A 13,730-nucleotide genomic window follows, 5' to 3' on the forward strand; every position below is an offset into this window, starting at 1 on the left:
CTTCCATAATTCTGTGAAACTTAGAAATATGTATAATACTATCCATACTATTAAGGATGATCAAGGTAATTGGTTAGAAAACAGAGATCAAGTTGTTTCTCACATTACTAGCTACTTTAAAAATATTTATGCGTCTTCTAATCCGAGCAATGTTGATTTAGATAAAGCTTTGAAAAATGTTGTTCCAATTATTACTGATGATATAAATGCTTCTTTAATTTCTATACCTACTGTAGAAGAAATTCATAACACAATGAATAGTATGGCTCCTTGGAAGTCTCCGGGACCAGATGGATACTCCGCTGGTTTTTCACAGATAATTGGGATGAAGTGGTTGATGAGGTCATTTCTCATGTTCAGAATTTTTTTAAAACAAAATTTCTTCTAAAACAGTTAAATCATTCTTTTATTTCTTTAATACATAAGGTTAGTAACCCTTCAACCCCCCAGGATTTCAGACCTATCAGTTTGTCTAACACTATTTACAAAATTATTTCCAAAATTTTAAGTAATCGTCTTAAGCCTTTTTTAGATTAACTTATTTCTCCTTTTCAGTCAGCTTTTATAGCCAATAGACAAATTCATGACAATATTATCATTACTCATGAAATTCTTCATTCCTTTAAAAAGAAAAAGAAAAAAGCTAAGAATGGTTTCATGGTCATTAAGCTTTACCTTTCTAAAGCCTTTGATAGGCTTGAATGGTCTTTATAATTTTTTTCTTTTTTAAAAAAACTTGGATTCTATGAAGATTGGTGTCAAATGCTTTTTCAATGCATAAGTACTGTTTCATATTTTGTCTTAGTTAATGGTTCTCCGAGGGATATTTTTTCCCTTCTGGGGGTATTAGATAAGGTGATTGTCTATCGCCTTATATTTTTATAATCGGTATGGAAGTTCTTTCTCAACTTTTATTGCAAGCTGAATCTGATGGTATTATTCAAGGTTTTAAAATTAGAAAAGATAGTTCTTTAATCTCTCACCTACTTTTTTCCAATGATTGCATGTTGTTTTCAAAAGCTTCTTTATCATATGCTAGAAACTTAATGAAGGTTATTAATGTTTTTTCCAAAGCTCCTGGTCAATCGATTAATTTTGAAAAATCTGGATTTTTTACTAATGAAAAAATGCGTCACAAATACATAAAAAACATATCTAGAACTCTGAATATAAATTTTTAAGTAACACTGAAAGATATCTAGGTACTACTCTTTTTATCAACTTAGATAAATCTAAATCTTTCCAATTAATTATTGATAAATTTTATTCTAGCCTAAGTTCTTGTAAAATTATTAAGCTTAATGGAATGTGTATAACTGTTGTTACAAAACATTTTCTATTCAGTTTAGCTGATTACCACATGTCATGTTTTCCTCTACCTAAAAAGGTTACTTCTAAGATTGATTCTATTCAAAGGACTTTTTGGTGGTCAAGAAAAGATCCTAGCCATGCTTCCTATTTCAGATCATGGGGGGATATTGGAAAGTATAAACAAAATGGAGGTCTAGGGATTGGAAATATTTTTTCTACAAACAAAGTCTTTATTGCTAAACTGGGTTAGAGGATTTTACAGAATCCTGATCATCTAGTTTCAATATTTTTGAAGGAAAAATATTTTCCGAATCATAATTTGTTAGAAATTCATAAGGATGTAGATACAAGTTCTTGGATTTGGCGAGGTAGAGTAAATAGTCTAGTTTTCATTAGAGCTAATATAGTCAGTAAGATTAATGATGGGATGTCTACAAAAATTTGTTCTTATAACTGGATCCCTTTTGCTACTTCTCCACCTATTTTGAATAAGCTCAACTATGAAGGTTATGTTTATGTTAGTGATCTTATAGATGTTCAAAACAATTGCTGGAATATTAACTTACTAAATTACTTATTTTCCCTTGATGAAGTTATTAAAATTAGAACTATTAGGTTAAATCTTCAACACAGTGATAAAATAATGTGGGCGCATACGGAAAATGGTAGTTTTTCTATAAAGTCTGCATGTAAGTTTATATGGATGATTATAGTTCTGCAAGTGATACTGCTTTTTGGAGGAAATTTTGGTCGTTGGATTGTATGCCTAAAATTAAGTTCTTTATTTGGAAAGTTTTCGCACAGATGCTACCGGGGAATGCTTTGCTTAAGTTTTACAATCATGCTATAGATGACAACTGCCCACTATGCAAGAATGATGTGGAATCGGATTTTCATTTATTTTTCCAGTGCCATATTGCTTTACATGTTTGATTTGGTCTTTTTCATCAACATCTAGTTCCTGATATTTTATATCAGATTGAAGACATTTCCTGTATTGGTTTGATAGCTTGTTAGGTGTTACTCCCTTTGTAGTTAGTTGGCCAAGTGTGGGTGCTGTAATTATGTGGTGCATTTGGAAATTGAGGTGTGATGTGATCTTCAAAAGTGTTTCGGTTAATTTTGATAAGGTTATTCTTAATTGTAGAAGAATGCTAAACACTTATATTGCTCTTCCATCAACTGTTCGTGTAGTCAAGAATAAAATGAAGATCTCAATAGCTATGGATAATATTATGTTTGTATATGGATCTTTTAAAGACTTTAATATGGGTTTGGGTATAATTTGGTGTGATAATGCAGGAAGAATAAAGGGTTCGCGTGCTGACTTTCAGTTGATTTCTGATGCATTTGAAGATGAGATGTCTGCTCTCGTTTTGGCTGTCAACTGGGTGAGAAATGAATCTGTCCAAGGTGCTTTTTGTCAGTGATTGTCTATAGTTAGTTGAATATATTCACAGAGACTGTGTTAATATAAGTTGGAGAAGTAGTGATTTTCTGGATGATTGTAGTGTGTATTTTCTAGTAATCTTACTTTTAAGGTTATGTATATCAAACGTGTTAAAAATCGTCTAGCTGATCGACTTGCATGTCGGGATAGAAAGATATATATTAAGAACAAATGGTTTTCCTTTCTCTCATTTTTTGGACTCTCTTGTAAGGAAGGAACCTTTGAAAAAGAAAAGGATCGATATATTGATGAACTTCAACAGTCTCTAGATAGAGAACGTTATCTTTTTGGTATAAGGAACCTTCACTGTCAAGGAAGACTTGATACGAGAGAAACATCTACTTGAGACTCACTCATCAGAGATGAATGAACTCCGTGTTAAAAAAGAAAAAGTTGAATCTGATCTCCTCTTATCCCAAGAACAGTATAAATTCTTGAAAAAGAATACTTCTGCTTTCATGAGTAAGGAATTATCAAAACCTGATGTTACATGTGAATATTCAAAGGTATTACCTAGTATTGAGAATGTCATCTTTTGTGAGGAAGCTGGTAAGAAATGATTTCGTAAAAAACCAGTAACGAAGATTGCTTCGAGTAGAGATCATGAAATGATAATGGTTTCTGATAATCCATGTGTTTGTTCACACTGCAAAAAAAAATATGTCATCTTGCATTGAATTTCTTTTGTAGGAAGAAACAAATTACTAACCTTAAAAAATTGCTTACTTTTGTAATTGAAGAAGTAAAAAATCTGTCAGCAGCTTCAATGGATCTTAATTTAGTAGAGAATATGAAAACTTATGAGAAGAAATCCTCTCGGAAATTTCATAAGTCCATATACTCTCACTTTGTAGTGTCTAACAACACTCCTAATATCATACTTCATACTGATAAAGAAGGTATGCCCGGTAGATCTATGTCGAAGAATTGGGTTCCTAGTAATTCCAATTTCTTGAAGCGGATTTCAAGAGGTCCCAGAATTTCTTCCTTGAAAAAATCTTCATCTCAAGAACTATCAAGTGTCAGTAATCGGTCCGGGAAACAAGAGAGCTCATCAAATTTCTTTTTAACGAAGGAAACAAGATCATAATCTTCTACGAGGCAACAAACTAGAAGAAAGGATAGAAAAACAAGAAATCATCACAATAAAAATAACCTTAATGTATCCCCTTGTGATACAACTAGTGAGATTGTATCTCACTTTGTTACCTAACAGTATATCATTCGTCCTTGGAATTAACTTGAGAGTTACAAGGACCACACGCATATCAATATTAGTATGTGTGATATTAAGGTTGCTCAAGTCTTGAGCAGGTAGTTTTAGTCACTACTGTGATACATCTCTTTTGCAAAAATAACATATTATATTTTAGTTGAGCCTGGATCCTTAACGTTTCATTAATATTTTATCATTAACTCTTGGTAAATAAGCATCAATGGTTCTTGTACTCTAAAGAGTGTATCTCCGTTGGAAATCATTATTTATCGAGGTAGGGATTCATAGTTTATATTTAAGGAGATCAAACACTATCTAAGAAAAATTCGTGTGATGAATACTTTCTAATCATCCCTTAATATTTGAACTTGGCTCACAAACTTAGGTTTTAGTACCTGTTCACGTATCTTAATTAGGGTTAAGAGTAAGCCATCTGTAAATAAGGATAAAAGGATTCCTACTAGTTCGAAAAACTTTTAAGTTGACAGAATAAATAGTTGAACCTTTTTCTCTTCCTCTCGTATTTTGAAAGATGGGAAGCTCAAAACGATCTCATAAAACAGTTGTTCTTGATGATAAAGATGTCAAAGAAGAAAGTTCGTTTCAAGGGTCACTCTTGAAAAAGATGGATGTGAGAAAGGAACAAAACTCCTGGATTGTTGAGTCCGTCAAGAATCTAACCCATTCTCAGAATGACTTTAAGGTTGATATTGCAAATCTGCAATCGCAGTTAAATCATCTAATAGATGGTCAAACTAAAATCTTTTAAAAGAAAAAAATCATGATATGGAACCAGAAGAAGCTTATCTCTAAGTGCACAAAATGTAGACAACTTGCTTGTATTCGTTAATCAAGGGGTTGGTGTATTAACCCACGAGAACAACATTTCATATTTGATCACATTATAACTTATGGTTTTGACTCAAGATTAAAGTCTAAAAGTGTTATACGAAAATGGTTAAGCTTATAGTTCGTCTGCCTAGTTTTGGCTAACCTTTCATGAACGAGTCATTATACACGGTTCGGTTACGATTCATCCTAACCAGGGTATATATTTTGTTGGGTTTATCTCAAGTCTATTTTTCATCTAACTATGGAAAAAGATTGCTTGATTCTAAAGATACCTTAGCTTAAATCGAAAGCATCCTTCGATCTTGAAAGTATATTGATGTGATTTTTAGATAGTGGTAAAAAGTGATTTGATTCTCGAACTTCTGAAGAATAACTTTAGACTTAAATTCAAAACTAAATAGAAAACTCACTAATAATTATAACAAACACTGACAAAGTTGGTATCAATATTAAAAGAACACTGAGGCTAAGATTCCACTATTTTCCAAGTTCAAAGTGATTTGGTCCAAATATTTATATTCATGCAATTTTCTCGTTTACTTTGATTCTAAAACATTGCAACTAATAGATTTTCACAAGTAATAATTGTAAATACCAAGTATGAAGCATCAAGAGTCTATAAACTAAGCATACTCCATCAAAATAGATCACAATCACTCAAATAAAAATCATATTCAATAATAGTTCAAGGAAAATAATCATAATAATAATTGCAATAAATTAAATAAAATAGATTGTACCACTTTTTGTTGGAAAAATAGCTTCCTCTATCGCCTCAGCAATGGGGTTTAGCTCCTAATATTAATCATGATCTCAAAATATTTGTTTATGGCTCAAAAGATGATTAAAAATATGAAAAGTGATAATACAGACGATTCGCAACAGTTTGTTGGTGTTGCAGAATCACTGTTACAGGGATAAATAGTAGCTAAAGACCTAATGCAACTGCTGTGATGAACGACACAAAGGTTCTGCTGTGAAACAACGATAGTTTATGCGACAGTTGCTTGTGCGTCAATGTTCTTAGTGTTCTTCCTCTTCAGCAGCAGCATCAGAATAAGGTATTTTTCCGCAACTCGATCTCTGGAGGTCTGTGGTGTTCTAAACTTCTCTGAAAGGATTCGTACCCCTTATATGACTTATCCCCTCTCCTTTTATAGGCCACAACTCGATTAAATATCCCCTAAAATCTTGGTTTATCTCCACATCAAGTTTCGGAGTTTTCTTTCTGCCAAACTCTCTTCACGCGTATTTGACCTCTCCCAATACTTCCAAACTCTTTATTAGATAACTACGAATGTTGGGGAAGCTTTTCTAGCCTTTAATCTCCCTGAATTGTCGAAAAAATATTCCAACAGCAACCCGTGACCACAACACCTCTGTTTCCTTCTCCCGTCGATCTAACCCAATTCATTCGATCCAATCACATATACCAACCCTGTTATGCTCTAGGAAGTCCATCCTTACAAAAATCAGCCATTGAATCTCGTTATTTCACGTACAACTGATGCTCCCAAATTCACGCAGGTAATAACAGAGTTTCCCGCCAAAATTGTTTTTGAACGATGAAGAAAAAGGGGCGCCCCCTATCCAGAGTATGGGTGCCTTTAGTAGCTTCCTTAAGGGGTGCCCTGGGGGTGCTTTCCGACAACTTTTCGAGCCAATTTTTTCCAAAAATGTTTATTGGCCAAAAATACCTACAAATAAATAAAACACCATAATAAGTACAAAAATGAGCCCTAACAATATATAGAATCGAGACAAATCGGACACAAAAATGTGTCTATCAAATACCCCCAAACCTATTATTTTCTAGTCCTCGAGTAAAAATAAAATAGAAATAAAATCCTAACTCACTGTCGCAGGCATCGTCGATTGCATTTAGCGTATGCAATAAGCCTTTAAACCCCTAGGTGTCCCTAGTGGCCGAGTTATATTCTCGGGAGGGCTTACCAGAGGTATACCCACAAAACCTTTACTCCAGATCCTAGCTATCTACACAGAACCTTGGAAGGCACTAAAGAATCTCCTTGGTTGGCATACTTATTGACTACAGGAGGAAGTACCTTGATGCGAAATTCAAATTGATGTACACGAGTTCGCACTCAAGCATACTAAAATTCATATGAAGTGACAGAGCTCTACTCAGATAGTTGCACTATGTACATCAATATCCGGAGTCAAAACTGATCAAATGGATAGATCAAGAAGATGGATATAGAGAAAAACATAGATGGTTTTGATATTTACTAGGTGAACGGTGTTTCTCATATCTGTCTGAAGGCCTGCGCCAAAATGAACCTATCCTAATGGACTGAGATACTAGTCTGACTAATATCAACACACTGGCATATACAAGGGAACCAGTGATTGATAATCCCAACTCTAGGTCAACACAACTGGCATATACAAGGGTTCCAATGGTCGACTTTATTGAATTTATTCCAGTTGGTCTGATGGTCTGGTCTGGTCTCAGTTTCTCTTTTTTTTTTTTCTTTTTTTTTTTTTTTTTTTTTTTTTCTTTTTTTTTTTGGTATCTCAATCACTCTAATTCACCCTAGCATTGGTAACAACTTGAATCATGAGCCCCACCTAATCACTTAGAGAAACATAGTTTAAAAACAAAACAAAATAAAAACAGAAGTGAAAAAGGACTCAACGAGATATGGTGAAACTATCATGTTATTTCTAACACCTGAGCTCTGTGCTTTTAGAATAGACTCTTTAGATGTTGCCATCTAATCATATTGGTTCCTCAACTCCTACAACCAAAAAGCTTCCATCCACTTAGATTGGTTAGTGCCATCCTTAATAGGGATAAATTTCTAGGCTCTGGAGTTTATTTATTGCAACGAAAAGGTAACAAAAAGTTCTACCCCACCCCCAAACTTAAATCTAACATTGTCCTCAATGTTTCCAATTAAAGAACAATACCAAAAATATAAGTAACATGAGGAAATAATAAAGAGAGAAGTCGGAAAGATAGTACCTGGGTGAAGTGTAACCAAAAACCTACAAAAATATTATACAACATACAAAATCGCCTCGATGGTCAATCAAGGTAAACAGGGTCCTCCAGAGGGACCTCCTCAACATCACCTGTAGGAAAAGGCTCTAAAAAGGGATTTAATCGCTGAACGTTAACCTTCGAAGAACTACTACCATCTGGTGTCTCAATCTCAAAGCGCCATGAGGAAAAACAGTACGGACCACAAAAGGATCAGTCCACCAAGAGCGCAACTTCCCGGGGAATAGATGCAAATGAGTGTCATACAGAAGAACTTTTTGACCTGAAGAAAATGACTTTCGTAAAATATTCCCATCATGCACAAGTTTCATTTTGTTTTTATACTCCTTAGCACTATCGTATGCATCTCTACGAATCTCGTCCAACTCATTGAGCTGGAGCTTTCTTTGAGCTCCTGCCTTGTCAAGTGAAAAGTTTAAGTTCTTAATAGCCCAATAGGCTCGATGCTCTAACTCAACAGGCAGGTGACATGCCTTGCCAAACACTAAACGATAAGGTGACATTCCAATGGGTGTCTTAAACGCAGTACGGTAAGCCCATAAGGCATTAGTAAGCCTCGACGACCAGTCTTTCCTATTCGGATTAATTGTTTTCTCTAGAATACGTTTAATTTCCCTATTGGAAACCTCTACCTGACCACTAGTCTGAGGGTGATATGGGGTTTCTACTTTATGGGTAATACCGTATTGTTTCATTAAAATAAAAAACGGTCTATTAAAAAAGTGTGAACCTCCACCACTAATTATAGCTCGCGACGTACCAAAACGTGTAAGTATATTCTCTTTCAAAAACTGGACTACGACTCTGTGGTCATTCGTTTTACATGGAACCGCCTCAACCCACTTAGACACATAGTCTACAGCGACAAGTATGTAAAGATAACCAAACGAAATAGGAAATGGACCCATAAAATCAATGACCCACACATCAAAGACCTCAATCACTAAAATAGGATTCAAAGGCATCATATTTCTACGAGAAATGGTTCCTAACTTCTGGCAACGCTCACAAGAAACACAATAACTATGGGAATCTTTAAACAACGAAGGCCAGTAAAATCCACACTGCAAAATCTTAGCACTAAAATGACCCCCACATGCATGTTCATGACAAAAAGAGATAATACTAGACTGGTCACTCTCAGATACACATCTCCTAATAATCTGGTCCGGACAATACTTAAACAGATAAGGATCGTCCCAAAAGAAATGCTTAACCTCGGCTAAAAACCTAGAACGATCTTGCTTACCCCAATGTTGAGGCATTCAACCAGTAACAAGATAATTCACTATATTTGCATACCAAGGTGATTGGGAAACAAAGAACAATTTTTCATCAGGAAAACTGTCCTTTATAGGAAGGGAATTATTAGGGGAACTAACAACTAGCCTAGACAAGTGGTCTGCTACTACATTCTCTGCACCCCTTTTGTCTCTAATGTCTGGACAAAATTCTTGTAACAAAAGGATCCATCTAATCAATCTAGGTTTGGTAATTGGTATCCTTCTTAGACAAAAGGTATTTCAAAGCACATGATCAGTATAGATTACGATCTTAGAACCTAATAAATAGGATCTAAACTATAAAAGATTCTTCTCGGTAGTTGTATAGTTCATTTGGGCATCATTCAGAGTTTTGCTAGCATAGTAAATCACATGAAGTAATTTGTTTTCTCGTTGACCTAACAACGCCTATAGCATAATCTGAAGCATCACACATAATTCAAAGGGTAGGTTCCAGTTAGGTGCCTGGACTATCGGGGCAGTAGTGAGTAAAGTTTTAAGCTTATCAAAAGCCTTAAACAAGCATCATCAAAGACAAACTTAACATCTTTTGCAAGCAAATTGCAAAGAGGTCTAGAAATCAAGCTAAAATCCTTAATGAATCGACGGTAAAAACCTGCATGCCCTAGAATGACCTAATATCTTTTACGGTTTTTGGGACCTGTAAAGTCTTAATAAGGTCAACTTTGGCTTTGTCTACCTCTATACCCTTTGAAGAACGATGTGCCCTAAACAATTCCTGATTTAACCATGAAATGGCATTTTTCCCAATTAAGCACTAAATTTTTTCCTTACACCTAGTCAACACTAATGTCAAATGATGCAAGCACTCATCGAAAGATGAACCAAACACTGAAAAATCATCCATAAAGACCTCTAAAACCGTTCTACCATATCAGAAAATATGCTCATCATACAACGCTGAAAAGTTGCAGGGGCATTACATAACCCGAAAGGCATGCGTCTATACGCAAAGGTACCAAAGGGACAGGTAAAAGTGGTTTTCTCTTGGTCTTCTGGGGCAATAACGATCTGATTATAACCGGAGTAGCCATCTAAGAAGCAATAGTGACTATGTCCAGCTAATCGCTCTAGCATTTGGTCGATAAAGGAAGGGGAAAGTGATCCTTCCTTGTGACCTTGTTCAATTTCCTATAGTCAATACACACACGCCATCCCGTGGTCACTCGGGTTGGGATTAATTCATTATTATCATTCTGGACTACAGTGATACCTGATTTCTTGGGGACAACCTGAACAGGGCTGACCCACTTACTGTCTGAAATTGGGTAAATAATACCCGCATCTAACAACTTAAGCACCTCTTTTCGAACTACCTCTTTCATGTTAGGGTTCAGTCGACGTTGCATCTCCCTAGAAGGTTTGGAGTCTTCCTCTAAATGAATCTGATGCATACACACAGTAGGACTTATACCCTTAATGTCTGCTATAGTCCACCCTAAAGCTTCCTTATTGTCTTGAAGTACATTTACTAGCCTACTTTCCTGATCACTATCCAAATCGGAAGCTACAATCACAGGTAAAGTCTCAGATGGGCCTAAAAACACATACTTTAGAGTATCGGGTAGTGGTTTAAGGTCCAACTTTGGGGGCTCTTCTAAAGAAGGAATTAGGGTAGTCTCAGAAACTGGTAACGGTTCGAACCTAGCTTTCCATCTATCAGTGTCTAACACAGGGGTAGAATCTAATAGAGCATTCACCTGTTCAATAGTGCTATCGTCGTCAAAATCTAAACCAAAATGGGATAGACAACTTTCTAATGGGTCTTCAGACAAATGTTTGGTAATGACTCCTGAACTAAGGCTTCTATCATGTTCCTCTTCAACACATGTGTCATCTAGCTCATGAGGCTTACTGACATTAAAAATGTTCATCTCCATAGTCATATTACCAAAAGATAAATTCATCACACCATTTCGACAGTTAATGATCGCATTCGACGTAGCTAAAAAGGGCGACCTAAAATCACAGGTATCTGGTTCTCTGGGTCAGGGACAGGTTGGTATCTAGGACCACGAAATCCACTGGATAGATAAACTTGTCGACCTCAATAAGGACATCCTCAATAACACCTCGAGGAATTTTAACAGACCTATCAGCTAACTGCAGTGTTATCTGAGTAGGTTTCATTTCACCAAGTCCTAGCTGTAAGTACACATGGTACGGAAGTAGGTTCACACTGGCTCCTAAGTCAAGTAAAGCTTTTTCTACCCGGCGTTTACCTATTGTACAAGCAATGGTAGGGGAACCTGGGTCTTTGTACTTTGGAGTTGTAGTGTTTTGAATAATTGAACTTACGTGACTAGCTAAAAAGGCTTTCTTATGGACGCTAAGTTTTCGCTTTCGCGTACACATATCCTTAAGGAACTTGGCATAAGCAGGAATTTGCCTAATTGCATCTAATAAAGGAAGGTTTATGGTAACTTGCTTAAAAACCTCCAATATGTCATTAAAGTTCGATTCCTTCTTTGTTGGTACTAATAGCTGAGGAAATGGGGCTCTAGGCACAGAATCAGACCTCTCAGGAACTGAGTTGGCATCATCAGAAATTTTATCAGTTTCCTTAGCTAGTGGTCCTGAGGGGTGAACTACAGTATGTTCACTATCGGGCATGGTTACCTGATTGTCTACTATTCTACCACTCCTAAGGGTTCTAATAGCATTCAATTGATTCGATGGTTTTGTACCTACTTCATGAACTCCTCTAGGATTGGGATTAGTCTGACTAGGGAACCTACCATTATCTCTCTCACTTAAGGTCTTAGCTATTTGGCCGACTTGAAGTTCTAACTTAGCAAGGCTCTGAGCATTAGTTTGAAAATTCTGCTTGGTTTCCTGTTGAAAACTAACATGGCTCTGTGCTAACATTTCCTGAGTTTTTGCTAACATCTTAATAGATTCCTCTAAGCTAGTCGTTTTATTTTCTGGGCCTGATGTATTCCTAGTGTAGCCAAAACCTGGGGGAGCATTAGAATTATTAGACTGACCCTGACTCTGGCCCTTAGACCATGAAAAGTTCGGATGGTTCCTCCAACCAGGATTATAGGTTTCTGAATATGGGTCAAACTTCTGACGATTATCAAACCTAGTGTTATTATATAGAGCATTGGCTTGCTCTTCATTATTCTGGCCTTCCCAAAAGGCTCCAATCTACCACTAGTGTTACCCACTTCTAAAGCTTCTAACCTTTTCGCTATAGCAGCAATTTTGGCATCTGATTCATAGCCTCCTTCTACCCTATTAACGTTTCCTCTGCCGAAGAATTTTTTCTGGGGTCCCCTACTACTTTCCCATTGTTTTTTTCGGCGACTTCATGCAAATATGTCATCGCGTCATCAACTGTTTGGTTCTCAAATCCACCAGTACACATTTCTACTGTGGTTGTGGTGGGATAATCTAAACCCTCATAAAGGATCTGAACTAACCTAACCTTCTCTAAACCATGATGAGGACATTGGGCTAATAAATCATTGAACCTTTCCAAATACCTATACAAAGTTTCTCCCTCCTGTTGAGAAAACGTGCAGATTTGCGTCCTAATAGACGATGTTTTGTGCCTAGGGAAAAACTTGTTCAAAAAGGCAGATGTAAGTTGTTCATACGTTTCGATTGACCCGGAAGCCAAACTATATAGCCACGATTTAGCTTTATCTTTCAGGGAAAAGGGGAATAACCTAAGTTTCAAAGCATCATCATCTAGGTTTCTAATCCTGAGGGTACTACAAATTTCCTCAAAGTCCCTAACATGGAAATAGGGTTTTCATTTTCTTTCCCTAAAAAGATTGGGAGCAGCTGTAAGGTCCCAGGTTTAAGTTCATAAGTTGCTTCCGTCTCAGCTAACCTGATACATGAGGGACGAGTAGTCCTAGTTGGATTCAACAAAGCTTTCAAAGTTGCCATTTCTGGCGCTATCGGAGCAACAGGATTCTCTCCTCAGTCAAAGGACGTTCAAAAACAGACTCTTCAAAAGTCGGACTCTCTAGATTAAGGTAATCGAGACGCTTCGAACTACTAGGTTTCTCTTTAACAAATCTACCTAGTGCGTCTCTTTTACGTTCAGGCATACAATAGAATTTTCTAAATTGGAAGGGTAAGAAAACACAGATCAAGGTCGACTCAACCAAATCAAACCTATTGATTTCTAGCAAACAAAAAGCATGATGGCTCCACTTAGATTGTTTCTAGACCAGCTTCCAATCCTTCGAACGGGAATTCGTTACAATTTAAGCAAACCCCTCTGGAATCAAGCCGAGTTAACGTAATTTGAATAGAGGCGAGGGAAGCTCGGTGGAGCTTTGATACCCACGGCCTCACCGGTATTTCAATGCGGCGCAGTCACGCATTCAACTTATAGAAACCGTCAAGAACTTCGAAGTATGCTTAAAAAGAGTAACCAATATTTTTTGAATGACTTTCCTGTTAAGCTCGTTACCCTATCGGTCTCGTTCTAGTCAAAATTTTAGGCTTAGGTTTGTGTAGGTTACATGTTACTAAAGCGGGCAAGAAGCGAACGGTGATGAAATCCGAACCCTTATCTTGTATGGCCAGGCCTTTCCCTTTACTAGAAAA

At 36.4% G+C, this 13,730-nt stretch overlaps 1 pseudogene; it reads left to right on the top strand.

Moving 5' to 3' along the window:
• Positions 1-12,598: 12,598 nt before the first annotated feature.
• LOC113325476 lies at positions 12,599-12,698 on the top strand (annotated as a pseudogene).
• The last annotated feature ends 1,032 nt before the right edge of the window (positions 12,699-13,730 follow it).

This window comes from Papaver somniferum, chromosome 11 (assembly GCF_003573695.1).
Source record: "Papaver somniferum cultivar HN1 chromosome 11, ASM357369v1, whole genome shotgun sequence".
In the NCBI taxonomy this organism is placed as follows: domain Eukaryota; kingdom Viridiplantae; phylum Streptophyta; class Magnoliopsida; order Ranunculales; family Papaveraceae; genus Papaver; species Papaver somniferum.